Raw genomic sequence first — 15,141 nt, 5'->3', positions numbered from 1 at the left:
TGGGGAGACTTTCCTGCCCAGTCCTTGAGGAAGAGCCAGTGCGCAGGGCTGCTAGAAAGGAAGAACGAATGGGAAGTGGGGTGAGGATGGAGCAAAAAGGGAAAGAAGGCCAAGGAAAAGACGCAGCCAGATCCCTCAGAAGACGTGAGCCCCAGGGGCCCACACTCACCGGGCGGAGCAGGCGACAGAGGCTGTGCTCAGCATCACTAACCTGGCCGCATCGTCAGCTGCTGCTCGTTATCGCTAAAATCACCTTCCTGGGAAAACAGCCAAGACACAGCCCCGGCCGAGGGAACAGGCACCCTGTTTTCAGCCACAGCTCTGCCGTTGGAACCCACGGTGCAGAGGCTTTGTCCTCTGGCTTGTGATGACCTCCTACTTTCCTCTGCGCTGTCATGAAAGAAAGTGAGAGCACATGTTAACCACAGGAACCTAAAATCATGCTGGGCAGATGGACCCCACTGCTTAACCAACACGTACCTGCAAGCCTTTATGCACGGCACTGTCTTACTGCAGTGACCCAGTGTGGGGACAGAGCCCCACAGAGCAGTTTCCAGGCTCTCAGCCTCACGTGGAAAGGTGCTGGCTCGGGTAGTAGATGGCCATCAGCTGTGACTAGTTGGCCATTGGCCGTACTGTTAGCCATTGGCCACTGATATAAGTGCCGTGGCTAAGCTAGCAAGGTGGGGGTGTAGTGGTGGTGTAGTGGCGTGGCGTGGTGAAGTGTGGATTACGGATTGCAGAGAGGCGGATTGCAGTTAGCAAGTGAGGTTGGTTGGCAGAGAAGCGGACGGCGGGTTGCGGATTGTGTGGCTCCTGCTTCCTGTGTCTCCAACCCAGCCGCCAGTGAGACCATAGTGGTATGACTCCCCAATCTATGGCTCCATGGGTGTTCCTTTTTGACCTCACCATATCCTGTGTTCTTGTGCAGGGAGCAGGACCAGAGACCCCGCAGGCCGCCCCACATGACACCCAAGTAAGCAGAACATTCTTCTTGGCAGGGATGTCACGTAACAAAATTATTATTATTAATGACCACCTATTCTGAATTCTTCCACAGAAGCACAACACAGATCTACTAAGAAGGGACTGTAAGACTGTTTTAACCTAGTAAGTCACACATCGGTCAGCCCCTAAGCCAAATGTACTTGGCAAGTGTCCCCTACTTTCCACCTCACACCATGCTGTCAGCTGTGAGGGAAGACACACTCATCTCACTTCATCTCTAAGTTGATCTGAAGTTGAATCCAGGCCTCGGGCTAACAGAGCGTGAACGGATCCAGACGGCAAGCTCGGTGTTTCCACGTCCTTACACACGCACAAAGGATTATCCTTCCCACTTGAGTTGTAGCCTAACAGAATAATTGGGGTGGGAGTCTATTGTTGGAATCCCAAGGAAAAGTACAATTAACGGTGGTTGCAGCCTGCAGCGCAGGTATTTTACTGGGAATGAGTCTCAGGTGACCGCCCTGGCCCACACCTGTGCATCTCCTGTGTCAAGGAAGTGACTTCTTCTACGTGTCTCAATCACAAAATCATAAGGCAGTTCCAGCCTTCCCCAGGTGCCTCGTCAGCCTGCATTTCTCCCATCAGTTATATCACCCAACATACTGTACCTTCATTTGCAAAGCCCATTCTTTCAAAAGCAAGAACAAACCAACGAACAAACAAAAAACTGAAATGTAGAATTTGGACCATTCACATTTATTTTCTTCTAGCAATTTCCTTCATTTTAAATGCATTGTGTCTGTCCTTGGCACTCACTGCTTTTCTTTAATCTGTCACCTTCCTTGGATCCTGCTTGCTTACTTCCATAAACAACATCAGGAAAAGAAGGAGAAGGAGAAGGAGAAAGGAAAGTTGGATTTGATGTTGGGTCAGTGAGAATTTGAATCTTTGATTTCCTACCGTAATCACAAAATGGAATTGTTTTCTGCAAATTACACTAATAAATTGTCAGTTATTAAGCCATAGGATGTTGGAGCGAAGGCTGATGCTGAATAAAGTTTTAGAGGGAAGCAGAACGTGTAATTTATGTCACATGTGGTCACAACACACCTACTTGTCACTTGCTTGAGTAGCTACAGAGGGTGGGGAAAAGTGAGCTAATAGCACCATGTGGACGCCAAAACCTCCCCTTGCGAACGTGATGGATCCAAGAGCCAGGCAGGTGAGGGCTGAGACCACTTTGCTTCTTTAAGTGCAACTCCATTTTCAATTTTCAGCTCCAGAGGACCCAGTGATTTCCTTTCAGAAACAGAAACCATGAGGCCAAATAATGAGTTACAGCCCGTTATCAGCACAGGAGTTTCTCTGTGCCCTCCTGCAAACAAAGCCCATGCACAACAGTCTTTCATTTTTTCCCATAAGCAATTGCATACTTATTCCTTTCCAGGGGAGCAAGGTGAAATTACCTCATGGAATGTGGACAAGGGATTATTTAAATCTATTCTCCTCACTAAGCCCATCGACCGGTGTTTATGAAGATGACCAAGCCCGGGACTCATTATTCGCCCTGCAGGCAAGCTGACCCCTCAAGGTGCGAGTCTCTCGAAATGAGGTAACTTCTCTGCATTGTAAGTGGAAAAAATGAATACAGACAGTCGCTGCGCCGAGCTCTAAAATTACATTTTTTCAGTGAAAAGTCTACCAAAGTTAGGAGTAAAAAGACATGACACCGAGTGAGAGAGTATATTTGTAACTCACAAACAAAGAAGCCTCAACTCAAAGAATAAAAATCAGCCCTCCAAGTAAATAAGAATCATGACAGACAACCTAACAGAACAAAGTTGACAAAAGAATTGAATAGGCATTGCATAAAAGAACAAATCCAAATGGCCAACAAACAAATTAAAACCTTACCTCATTAGCAACTTAGAAAATAAATGTTAAAATTGCCACATGCAATCAACATACACCAATGAAATGGGCAAAAAGTTGAAGTGTTTGTGAGCATGGGACGACTGAGAACTCTCATACGTCGGGGTGTAAATGGCACTTTGAACGACAGTTTGACATTAGCCATCAAAGTGGATGAGAGGTCGTGTATGCCGAGAGGTTGTGTATGCCGAGAGGTTGTGTATGCCGAGACACAGCACTAGCGACGTACCCAGGGAAGTTCCTGCGCAGTAGTACCAGGAAACAGGTGAGATGGTCAGAGCAGCGTGTGTGTGTGTGTCGCCACCAGCAGGAGTCACCCAATGGCCGTGACAACGGATGCATATGCAGAGTGGCACGGTCCTAGAAAAGAAGCCTATATGGCAGTGAAAAGAAATGAGCTGCAGCTACACAAAACTATATGGGTGAGACCAGGGGCTAGATTGCAAATATTTCATGATGCTATGCCATCAGTTTCGAACAAGCAGGACCCATGCCACATAGCAACAACTCGGACAGGTCCGCTGTTAGTTACCAGTGAGTTCTGAATAAATCTCAGGAAATACCACGTTGCTCAAAAGGAGAAAAAAACACACAACTAATATAGTATCATTCTATTTATCGAAGTTCAGGAACAAAAAACTTACAGTTTGTTTCTTTGGAAAGCATAATGACTGATAAAATAAAAGCAAGGAAATAATTTCCACAAAGGCAGGGAAGTGGTGACTTAGGAGGGAGAGCACGGCTTGAAAGGAGCTAACAGGTAAGTCCCTACAATCTATGAGGAAAGGGGCTGGCAATGCTCCCTTTCCCAGGAAGTTAGGACGCAGTCATTCATGATGTAGTTATTCTCATAACTGAGATGCGTTTTATGCTGTTTCCTATATACTTTACAATAAAAACATACAAACAAGCAAAATGAAAGAAAACCAGGCATAAATACATTTGTGGCCATTTTCTTCTGGCATTGAGTAGATATTTATTCAACATCATGGTTTTAGGCTACCACTTCTTTTTCTAACATTTCCAAAGTCGTTACCCAATTCAAACCATCGTGGTGGCCTCCACACCACTTAATTGTCACAGCTACTTCAGAACATATCCTTCCTAGGCCAGGCTGGGCGTCTCAGGGACAATGTACTGCCACCAACCGGGGGTAACTCCCTAACTCCTCACTAGTACACTTGCCCTCTGCGCAGGGACAGGTCCAACTCCAAAATCCATCTAGAAGGTTGACTTCCTAGGGCCTCTTCCGGTACCTGTCACAGCCTATGTTTCTGCAAAGCAGATACATACTACAGTACTGATGGGGACAGTGACTTGGATGGCAGGGTGACGGATGGGAGGGGAGACCAGCCCAAGAACCCAGAACTAAGGGTGCCGAACGCTCAGCCCTGCAGGGTGCTGGGGGATGAAAAGCAGAGACGTGCACCCATTAGCACCTGTCCCTCACTGATCAAGGGCGCCCCAAGGAGGGGTCACATCTGCAGGCTGCATGTGCTCGAGCGCTAGGAAGCTTTCTGTTAGTGGGGTCAGGGAAGGAATCAGGAATATGACATTAGGGCCTGCAGAGGTTGTCTTAGGCTGCCCCCTCACAAAGCTTGTGTAAGCTGGGAAGGACCCAGTCAGCACAAGCATGGCTGGAGTGATGGGTGGTGGCAAACAGGGGCGTCTGGGGCACTGGTGTAAGTCTGCTGGGACACTTCGCAGCATCTATTCACCTGCATTTGTAAGAGAATCTCCATTTCCCCAAGGGATCCCTCATCCTCCACGCTCAGCTCCTGTCCTTACTTGGGGGTTGAAGCCACACCGAGCTCTGGAGGTGAACGTGTGAATCAGACCTGGCCCTTCACTGCCAGTGAGTCTCCACCTGGGGACATTTGTCAGAACTGTCAGGAAGAAGGAGACTTCCTGGTGCCAAAGCTGGGAAGGTGTGTAGCTGGAGCTGCTGGGAAAGTTGGCTGCCTGAGCGAAGGCAACGCCATGGAAAGGCCGGCACAAGAATATACAGCAAGATTGCCGATAAAGTCATGTTAGCGTCTGTGCACGACTGTGCGGCAAGCTAACACACCTTACCTGTGTTTTGAAACATAAGCCAATAAATTCAGGTTTCTCTCTTTTCCTTACCAGTTCTTAAACACCCAAGAAAAGCTGTTGTGTCTAAGATTTGTTAAAATTTGTTTTCAATAAGAATGAGATTTAAATGAAATAAAAATGGATTAAAAACTTGAAACCACAAAACTCATAGAAGAAAACGTAGGTGGTAAGCTCCTCCCATCTTGGAGATGATTTGTTGGATTTGATGCCAAAAGCAAACAGAACAAAAATAAACAGGTGGGACCACATCAAACTACAAAGCTTCTGCACAGCACAGGAAACCATCAACAAAATGAAAAGACAGCCTACTGAATTGGAGAGAATATTTGCAAATCACATATCTGCTTAGGGGCTAATATCCAAAATATATAAAAACAACTCATACAGCTCAATAGCAAAAAGCGGAGCAAGAAGCTGTTCCTTGTTTTTTTTCTTTTTCTAACGTTCTTTCCATTACACACAAACTGAAGTTTTCAATTAATAAAGGAATGATATTTTGATTAAACCTGGCCCCGGTTTAGAGTTGTTCAGCCTGGTATGAATTCCTGTTGCATTTACAGGTAGCTCTAATCAACTTAGTAGTAGTAGTAATAATATTTTGCCTCCTCGGGTTATTCTGAGAATTCCACAGGGTCCCCTACATACACCTCCTGAAGCACTGACCATCCTGACTTACAGCTTTCCATCTGCTAGGCTTCTGGTTGATCACACAAACCCACTTTCCACCCCTCCCCTTTGGTAATACTTGTTCGAAAACCGGGTAGTCTTACGCCTCAGTCACGGTGGAGTCTCTCCCCAAAACCACACCCAATTTACTAGGTGAATCTTCACTGTTGACATTTTAACTCTTGAAAACCAGTTAGTATTTCTATCGCCCTGTTTAATGATGAGAATAGAAATAGTCACAGGTGTAATGATGAGCAATAAGGGGTGTCTGCTGGGAGATGTCTAAGCAATTTTTATTTATTTTCAAAAAAGATCTTGAAACGGTTATGGCCCAGGATTCTCCCGTTCCCTACCGGCTTCTGGACACTGTTAGGTGAGGATGTGATGCTTTTTGCTGCTGCAGCCATCTTGACACTACGTACTTAAAACCCATTTGAAATAAAAAAGAGAGAGAGAGAGAAAAGAGAGAGAGCTCAATACTCATGGCTGAGAAAAGAAGAAAACAAAAGTCAGAAGCATTGCTCTTGCTTTTGAGAAGCTGGATTTCTCTTCTTTTACTGTGTATAAAGGGCACAGGTGTTGTTTCTTGTAGCCAAAATCATCATATTAGAAAAAAACATCATGTGTATTTCTTTGTAACAATATAAACTCCGAGTCACTTGAGGACACACACTAATCTTTGGAACTCAGCACAAATGCCAAGAAGAGAGCACATTCTCAAACATCGCTACTGAATGAATGCATGAATGAGCGACTGCCAGAACAATGGAAGAAAGAAAGGACTAGCCTGCGAACTTTCCTCCATGGCACTCTTTCACCATTTTTCATCAAACAGCTAACAATCAGAATTGTCCTTGTAGAAAACTCGAGCGGTAGAAGTTCTGAGAATATCTGTTCCGTAGGATTCACAACTTAAGCTTCTTCAAGTGTACAGTAATTGAGGTTTATTGAATTCTACAGAAGTCACTGGCCCTTTGTGTTTAAGACAGGGTATCGTTCACTTACTGCACACTCTCTGTTGTGCTTTCCTTTTAGAATGTCTCTTCGGATAGGTCGTCTGCTAAGACAAGGGCCTCACTCTGCTCTCCAGACTCTCTCACCTCAGGGTAGCTCCTGACATGAGCATGACGTCTAGATCAGAGAATAAAATGAAACAGGTGATACAAAGAGGGCTTTTTTTAAAGCCCACAAATGACTGATAAGTAAATGGAATCATTTGGAAGTTTCATCTTTAAGTTGAAAAGAGAATTCAAAACAAAAAGGATTCAATTTTCCACATGGTCAGAGGTGCTGTCTGAGCTTGAGGCAACCCCCACGCACTCTCCTTTGTTCCTTAACACAAGCGCTGACATTTTCTGTTCAATTTTTCTTATTCGTGTGAGCTGTCAAGGCATTTCTGTCAACATCCTTGAATAGATCTTCCATAATAATTTCATTTTAAAAATACTCATATTTAAACATAAAATGGTTTTCTTGCCAGAAACATTTAAATTTAGGTTTTTTTTTTTTTTTTTTTTTTTTTTAATGAAAGAAAACTGTCTCCCAGAAAAGATGTGTCCTACATAATTTACCTCTCATTTGGGGCTAACGTTTAATCTGTAATTTATGTCTTTGCATCCAAGCTTATGTTTTTGGTTTTTTAAAACTGTGATGTTAATAAAAATGAGAGATGCAATTATCTTCACTTATTCAACCACAGACTTGATCCTACAGTGACTTTACCTTGTGGATTAGTACCAACGACAGAAAGTAACGTTGGTGATCATACCAGGAATAGGGAGGTAGAGAGACAGAGATGATAGATGATGGATGATGGATGGATGGATGGATGGATGGATGGATGGATGGATGGATGAATAGATACACAGGCATCTGGAGAGGTTTAGAAGAGGCAAGGTGGTGTAACGGGAAGATGCAGCAAAGTTTTGGATGAGAAGACCTGGGACCAAGTGTCAGTGATGCCTTGTAAGGAATTTGTAAGCGTCACGTAACCACTTTGTCACTCAGAAATTCAGGTCTCCCTGTCGTCGTGCATGAGGCCACCCCCCTCCAATCGCTGTTCTAAGGACGAGTGTGACACTCTTCATGATGGTGACATGTGAAGGTGCTCTGTCAGCTGCTCTGTCATTCCCTACCTCTGACTGCTAAGACACACGTGCAGTCCACTCTATGGCTAACACATGCCACTGAACTGCACTGGCCAGGCTGGCAGGCCAGCCCTCTGCAGCTTCGCTGGCCGGCCAAGAGCTATGCTCCCTGCCCTTTAGCCAGCTGGGCTTCCACGGCATGGCTCCATTCTCCCGAGTTAATTATCACGCACGAGGCAGAAGAGACCACGCCAACCTGGGGAGTCAGTGGTTGTAGCAAAGTGTTTTCCATTTAATTTCTTACCCCATCTGAAAGGACCAAGCATTAAGATGGGCTGCGAAGAATTTTTTTAAGACAACCTTCTGTTTCACTCTGCTGCTCTCTACCCATGACAACACCGTCGCCACCTGCAGGGTGAGACACGCCCCAGGGAACTGGACATGTCCTCACAAAGTTAGGAGACACTCGCAAACGAAAACCATTTCCGGGGGCATTCTATCAAATCATTCTCAGAGCCGACTCATGATTCTGGGGAAAATGTCAGAGCTGCTAATAGGATCAAAGAAGATGGGGGAAAATGTCACTTAACTTTACATTTTAGGTTGTTGAAGTGTGTTACAACACACCTCAACAATCACTACGACAAGGCCCATTTCAGCAGTGGGCCAGACGACCTAGCTTAGAACGCATTTTAATAAGCAGACACAAGAACATTTCTCAGCAAACAGCCTTCCCTTGTCACTACATTCTTTTAACAAATCCACACGCAGCCTCACAAGTAGTTAGGATTCTTCCATAACAGCTACATTGTTTCCATTTCTCTATGAACAGTAACAGCAAAATAGCAACGTGTGGGAAGAACGACTGACTTCTTGCACTGTATACCAGCATTTACCTTAATAAGAACATAAATTCACATGAAGTACTTCATTATGAACTAGAACCCTGTGAGGGCTGATTATTAGACTTTACAATTGGCCCAAGCTAAGATAGCATCTCATTGGGAGACATCCCTACTGCTCAAATTTGTTTTTAAACAAAAGATTGAAAACATTGATCATTTCCATTCATCTCCAATGGTTAAAAATAAAAGTTACCGTGACCAGGGGCTCTGAGTCACCGTCACCAGTTGGCGTGTGTCACCGTGATGTGCCTGCCTCCTGATCTGGTGCCTTGAGAAGGGCACACCAATGCCTCCTGTGGGGTTCCTGCCAGTGACACCTCCATCAAATCAGAACCAGTCGTCAGACGATCCCAAACTGAGGACACTGTACAAAACAAGCGGCTATCCTCAAAGGACAAAGGGACACAAAGACAATGAAGGCTGAGAACCTGCCCCCATTGGAGGTGACTTAGGAGACATGGAACCCACAGCAGAATGGGATCCTCCGTGCGGTGGGTCCTGGGCCAGACATCGCATGTGAGTGGGACCGCTGGAGCAGTCAGAACAAGATCTGCAAAGAAGAACATTAGACAACATCAATTTTCTTAGTTTGATAAACCGTAGTAACTTGCGAAGGAACATTGGGAAACTGTAGGTTGTGTGGGAATTTAGGTATTTTGCTTACTTTCTATAAGTCTGAAATTATTTCAGAGTTAAAAGATTTTTTTTTATAGCTATGCTTTATATAAATATACAGTTTAGATTTTATGCATATAACTGCATTATGTGTACAACCCACATATTTGTAAAATGTGTTCATGGATGTAGATTCTTTTAGGAGCTGGGTCACTTCATTCATTCACTTCAGTTATTATGATCTGACACAGCGTTATTTGCCTGGAAACTTATTGCAGACTATGATTTTGTGATGGCAATTATTTATCTGCAATTTTATTTGTATTTTGAAGTAACAATTCCTAAAATAATGTTGAAATGTGGCATCATTTTTTGTAGTAGTCATTCTAATAATAGCTCAGATTTGAAGATATAGTTCTCTTTCCTTAAGAATAAACATAGGTTTATATTTATGAAAAAGAAGGTAATATGTTTAAAGTAATCACAAAAGATGCATTGCCTTTACATCCCGAGAAGCATAGCTGTCATACTTCCTCACAGAATGGCCTCTTGGCTGAATACCTGACACTGAAGGAGCGTGAGAAAATGGCAGGAGGCCTCGCTGACCCCTCACCCCTGACGCCCCACCTGGCCCTTCTTCCCTGAAAGCAGATCAATGTCCCCTGTGAACAGTGCCCTCCCTGTCCCAGGAAGCAGGAGGACAGGGAATCGGGGGGAGGGGGGTAAGAAATCTGTGCAAACCTTGTGAAACTCATCGGAACTAGTTACCTCGTCACCATGACTACCCCTCGCCGGACCCCTCCGTCTTCTCACCTCTTCACAAAATTACTGCGTGTTGTCTAAAAGGAATGAAAGTCCCTGCTCTGGTCCCTTCTTTGGGTCTTCATTCTCTTTTGAAGGCTCCCATGTACCTGTAAAATTTTTTTAAACGTCTATGTTTTTCTCCTGTTCATCTTTGTCAATTGAATTTTCAGACCCCGCCAGGGGCCCTGAGAGGGACAAGGAAGTCTTCCCCTCCCTTAGAGGCACAAAGAAGTTAAGTGACTTGTCCTGGCTCATCCAGTTGGTTAAAAAAACAAAACGGCAGAGCTTTAAGTCCAATCCATGACCACAAACTCCACTTATCATGCTCCCAAGACAGCACTGGTCCTTCCGAGAGGCCACATCTCCCCTCCCAACCTTAACAAATTCAGTGAAGCCCAATGCCAGGCTTAATTCAATGTGTCCCACCGCCAGTCCCCTGTGTGTGTCTGTCCGTGAGCTCCAGGTACTACACGTAGGGACCATCAGAGGGAGGCGGGTGGAACGGACAGCCTCCCTCAAAGCTTGGGGTCCCACACATCTCATCTCCTCACACTATTAGGAATTTGGCTTAACAAAACTGTAAGAGGTGGAAGCATTTTAAAAATGAGTTAATAGTGGCAGATGCCACATCCACCCAGGGCCAGCACGGTGACTGTGGGATTGTGCCCCGTAGGGACCCTGCAGGCTCTCTGTGGGCGCCCCTCCCGCCCCGCCCGCACACCCAGCTCCTACGGAGAAGCTCTAGCCTTGCACAGCCATGACTTCTCATTTTCCAACGATTGCTTCCTGAGTTGTGTCGTGTTTAATAAAGTACCGGCACTTGAAATCAAAGCAACTGACATGGCTGGGCGTTCTCAGGTTGTCTGGTTTTGTCCTGAGGCCAAGAACAGCAAGATTAAAGTTACCAAGCCACACCCACTCTGGAAACCCTGAAGTGCAATGGGTGTTGTTGAAGGTGTTATTAGAACCCTGGGAAGACGTCAGCCCCAACTCACAACAGTGAACACCCTGTGGCTCTGACTGCCCCTTTGTTCCGCCTCCAGTCCCATATTCCCCTCTTCTTTCTCCCCCAACCACTCTCCGCCCTGTGTCTCCACACCCCGCCCACCAAGTTCCTCTGCATATCCATTCACCTTCCCAAAGCCCAGACCCAAAACAGTCCATTGACCCTCAGCGTCCCCCGGCCCCAGGGGCCTCCATTTATGTCAACATGGAATTTAATTATTAGACCCAGGTTCATAACTCACTTTAAAATGGCAAGAGGGAATCCGTTCTTTTAAGACTGCTTCTGATTTATGATGTGCATTTCAACCACTCCATCAAACGTTGCTTTCTGCATCTATCAAACAAGAATGTAAATTCTAGTACTTTCCAGTGGACCAACAACCAATGGCAACTGGTGATGCTGTGTTCCCAAGGACAACACTGCTAATTGAGGTGAGGAGAGTGTGCAAATGATGGCCAGTCACCCAGATGGAAACCACACGTGGCTCTGGCCCTTCACGGTGTATTTTATCTTTTTCCCCTGCAACCCTTAAAATAATCTTTTTAAGATTGTTCAAAAATGACATTACTTCAGTTTCCTAGATTTCTACGCAGACACATTCACAGGGACACGCAGAATTCCGGCTTCTTGGTACGTTCCATAGAATAGCACTCAGCAGGGCTGGGGAGAAGCTGCTCCTTCCTCCTGGGCAGCCAGTGGGGGGGGGAGGGGGCGGCTCCAGTCCCACCCCTCCTTCTGGGTCCCACCTGGTCCATTTCACTGGCTCGCATCACCTGGTGTTACCTCTGCAGCCCTGATTTAGAAATAGAAGTTAGTATCAGATGAGCAGAAACATTACAGAGCGATATAACATAGACTTCAGACAGGGCTGCTTGTAAGAGAAATCTAGGTATTCACACAGAAATAGAGACACCAGCCCAGGTGCGTTTAAGCCAAACAATACGTGATGTATGATTAAAACATGTTAATATGTTCTGAAGCAATGGTATTTTCACCTTAAGTTGAATATTATTTTACCTTAACTAAAAGCACTACATGAAGTAATAAAAGACTCATAAATTTAAAATTTGTTTGGGCAAAACATAAATGAACTCCATAAAATGTAAAGTAATACAAAGGACTTGAAGTATATCAGAAGCATTTTTTCACAGGAGATATACATACTTTTCCTCAAGTTCAAAATAATTGTACTAATTAATATTTTTTAATCTGAAAAGATTATTTTAAGGGTTGCAGGGGCAAAAGATAAAATTATTAGGACTACAGATCTGTTACTGCATGTCACGAATGTTCTCATAATAAAATAGATTAAAGACAAATTAATCGTATGCTTCCCTGCAAGAGAAATACACTTGTGCGAGTTACCATGGCAACGACGTACACTTCCAACTATTAACTTTCTTATTACAGGAAAAAATCAATAACGACAGATTACTTAAGATAACATATAGCTTTAGAAGACACCTATTTATTTCCCCAGTATTACTACAAAAACTGCTTTACTAAGAAAAATCAAAGGCAAATACTTTTTTAAAAAACTGAGTATTGCCAAAAGTGAAGCAAGTTTTAGCAAAAGCCAGACTGGCCCCTTCTTAGTGGCTCCAATAAGATACGTGTCTAGACTAATTAAGTGTAAAATTAAATCCACTCGGGCAGTCATGCCTGCTGTAATTGGGCATGTTATGCTCCTGAAAGCATACCACTAACCTTTGCAATTGCCTTTAAAATTAAAACAGCTGTTAACTTTCTCTCAGTTCCACAAAATGTTTTTACCCTGGATTTTCCAGAACTGGTTAGCATTAAAAAAAAAAAAAAAATCAATGAGGGTTTTATTTTATTTTTCTCCTAGAAAGCCTGTCCAATGACATGTTATGTATCCTTCGGGATTTACCTAAATAACTGCTTGACCCACATTCCCCCCGGGAACAGACTGGGCTCAGTCCTTTGGTTTTGTTCCTAGTTCTTGTCTCAGATTCGAATGCTGTGTCTTACAATTGAGCAAACACAGCTTCTGTGAAAGCTGAAGGGATCAGCAAACAGGAGCCCAGTTCTAGGGAATAAGACATGCTCCTCTCTTCAAATCCATCTTTAGCTACGCAGCGCAGGTGGCTTCTGATTATACAGGTTCAGATATCAGTGTCCACACAGGCTTGCCTTTGTTTTGGAAAAAACTGTATGATTGAAAAATATTTTCTACTTTTTATTATAACCGTATTCATTTTATTAAGTAGTAATATTTTGGGGTCTTCTTCATAAGAAAAAAAAAATGCCAGCTACACCCTGCCTCTAATACCCTCATTCCCTCTTCCCCTCAAAGCAGAGAATCAAAAAGGAAATAAAATGATTTGTTTGTTTGTTTGTAGCCAATGGACTGAAATAAAGATGAAACTGTGTGGTACGTGCTGGCAGGAACACTGGTTTGATCCTTCACACTGAAAATGCTCTCATGCTTTATATGTGAAAAGAACGTGTTATATTTTTATCTCAGTTCTCTCATTGCTCTCATTAAACAATAGCACCAGAAATTTGGCTCAACATGTGAAAAGGTTTACTCTTAGCATTTCAGCCTAGAACTAGTCAAGTGCAAGACATACCGTGTTTCCCCCAAAATAAAATCTAACCGGAAAATAAGCCCTACCATGATTTTTCAGGATGACATCACCTGAACATAAATCCTAATGTGTCTTTTGGAGCAAAAATTAATATAAGACACAGTCATATTTCGGGGACACACGATAGGCAAAACGCCACGCTGTTTCATGATTCCCTGGTCACTCAGGTCTCAGTGAGCCATGCTACCTGTATTCCTTTTTCTCAGAGATGATGGTAATGTTTTGAAGGAAACCAGATCAAGTCACCCCAAGCTATACCTCTTTGGCATATTGACTATTTTGAATTAAGGGCCCTTGAAAAACAGCAGGTACAAGAAGGAACTCTGCTCCTCCTTTTTGTTCCTGAAAGCAGGAAATAAAACTCCCCAGAAAGGTGCCCTCCTGCTCCAGGAGGAAGAATGCCGATCCCACTAGTCCAGACGTGGCACCAGAGGTACCTGCAAACAAGCTAACTCCATTAGCTACCTACCGTATATTCACCCATAGCTTGCAGCCCTTTGAAACCTAAAACTGCTTTCCTTCATCTTGTCCTTTCTCTACACATTTATTGGTCTTTGTTCAGAATTCTAGATAAGCTGGAGTTCTGAGCTGCCATTTTGAGTTACTCTTGGTTTAGAGTTCCCCTGTGTGATGTGTGGGGCACGTGTTAACAAACTCTGTTTTCCTGTTGTTAACCTGTCTTTTGGTCCAGTGGTGTCAGTCAAGAATGCAGCTGGGTAGAGGGAAAATTCCTTTTCCTCCCCTAGAGTATAAAAACGATTCTATTGGATCCCATTTTAGCCAACACATTAGATGACCGCATTCTAATGCATATGGACTCCCAATAAGCCAGACATGATTGGAGCTGGAGAAGCTGACTTGTAGTGACACCTGTATCGACCAAAGAAGCCAAACAATTCACAACAGACCCCAGTTTTTCCATTCTTCTCCAGTGGCTTCACAATCACCTTAGTTTCTACCTTGTGAATATATCCCCCAATTTCTTATTTATTCATTATCTTTTCTCTCACTGAACCCTCAAAGAAAAAAAATCAAAATAATTCTTAGCAACTATCTAGACACCTTTCAACAATGGCTTCTGCCACATTAAATACAGAGAAAGTCAACAGCCACAAGTAACTTGGAGATTAGCTATGAGTGAACAAGCACTGCGTTCAAGGCTCCATACTGGACGTCCCGTGGCTGACTAGTCCCGCGATCATTCGGGCCGTGGTGGCTGGGATCTGCCTCACGACACGAGCCTGATGCTAACAACAGCTGCAGCACGTTGAGACGTTCTTCACAGTGTTTGGCCCATTTCCTTAAGCATCAGTGTCTCCCCGTCCCCACATACAGCAGATGCTTACAAATGTGCGATTACCTTTGTAGGCACAATACTATTTCCCGTATTACTGCTGAACCAGCATAGGCAGCTCACTGCATGCGTTTAAAAGGCTGACATAGCACTTAGGAGAAGAGAATCTCATCATGCT

This window comes from Rhinolophus ferrumequinum, chromosome 17, assembly GCF_004115265.2.
Source record: "Rhinolophus ferrumequinum isolate MPI-CBG mRhiFer1 chromosome 17, mRhiFer1_v1.p, whole genome shotgun sequence".
Taxonomy (NCBI): domain Eukaryota; kingdom Metazoa; phylum Chordata; class Mammalia; order Chiroptera; family Rhinolophidae; genus Rhinolophus; species Rhinolophus ferrumequinum.
This window is presented reverse-complemented; position numbering follows the sequence as displayed.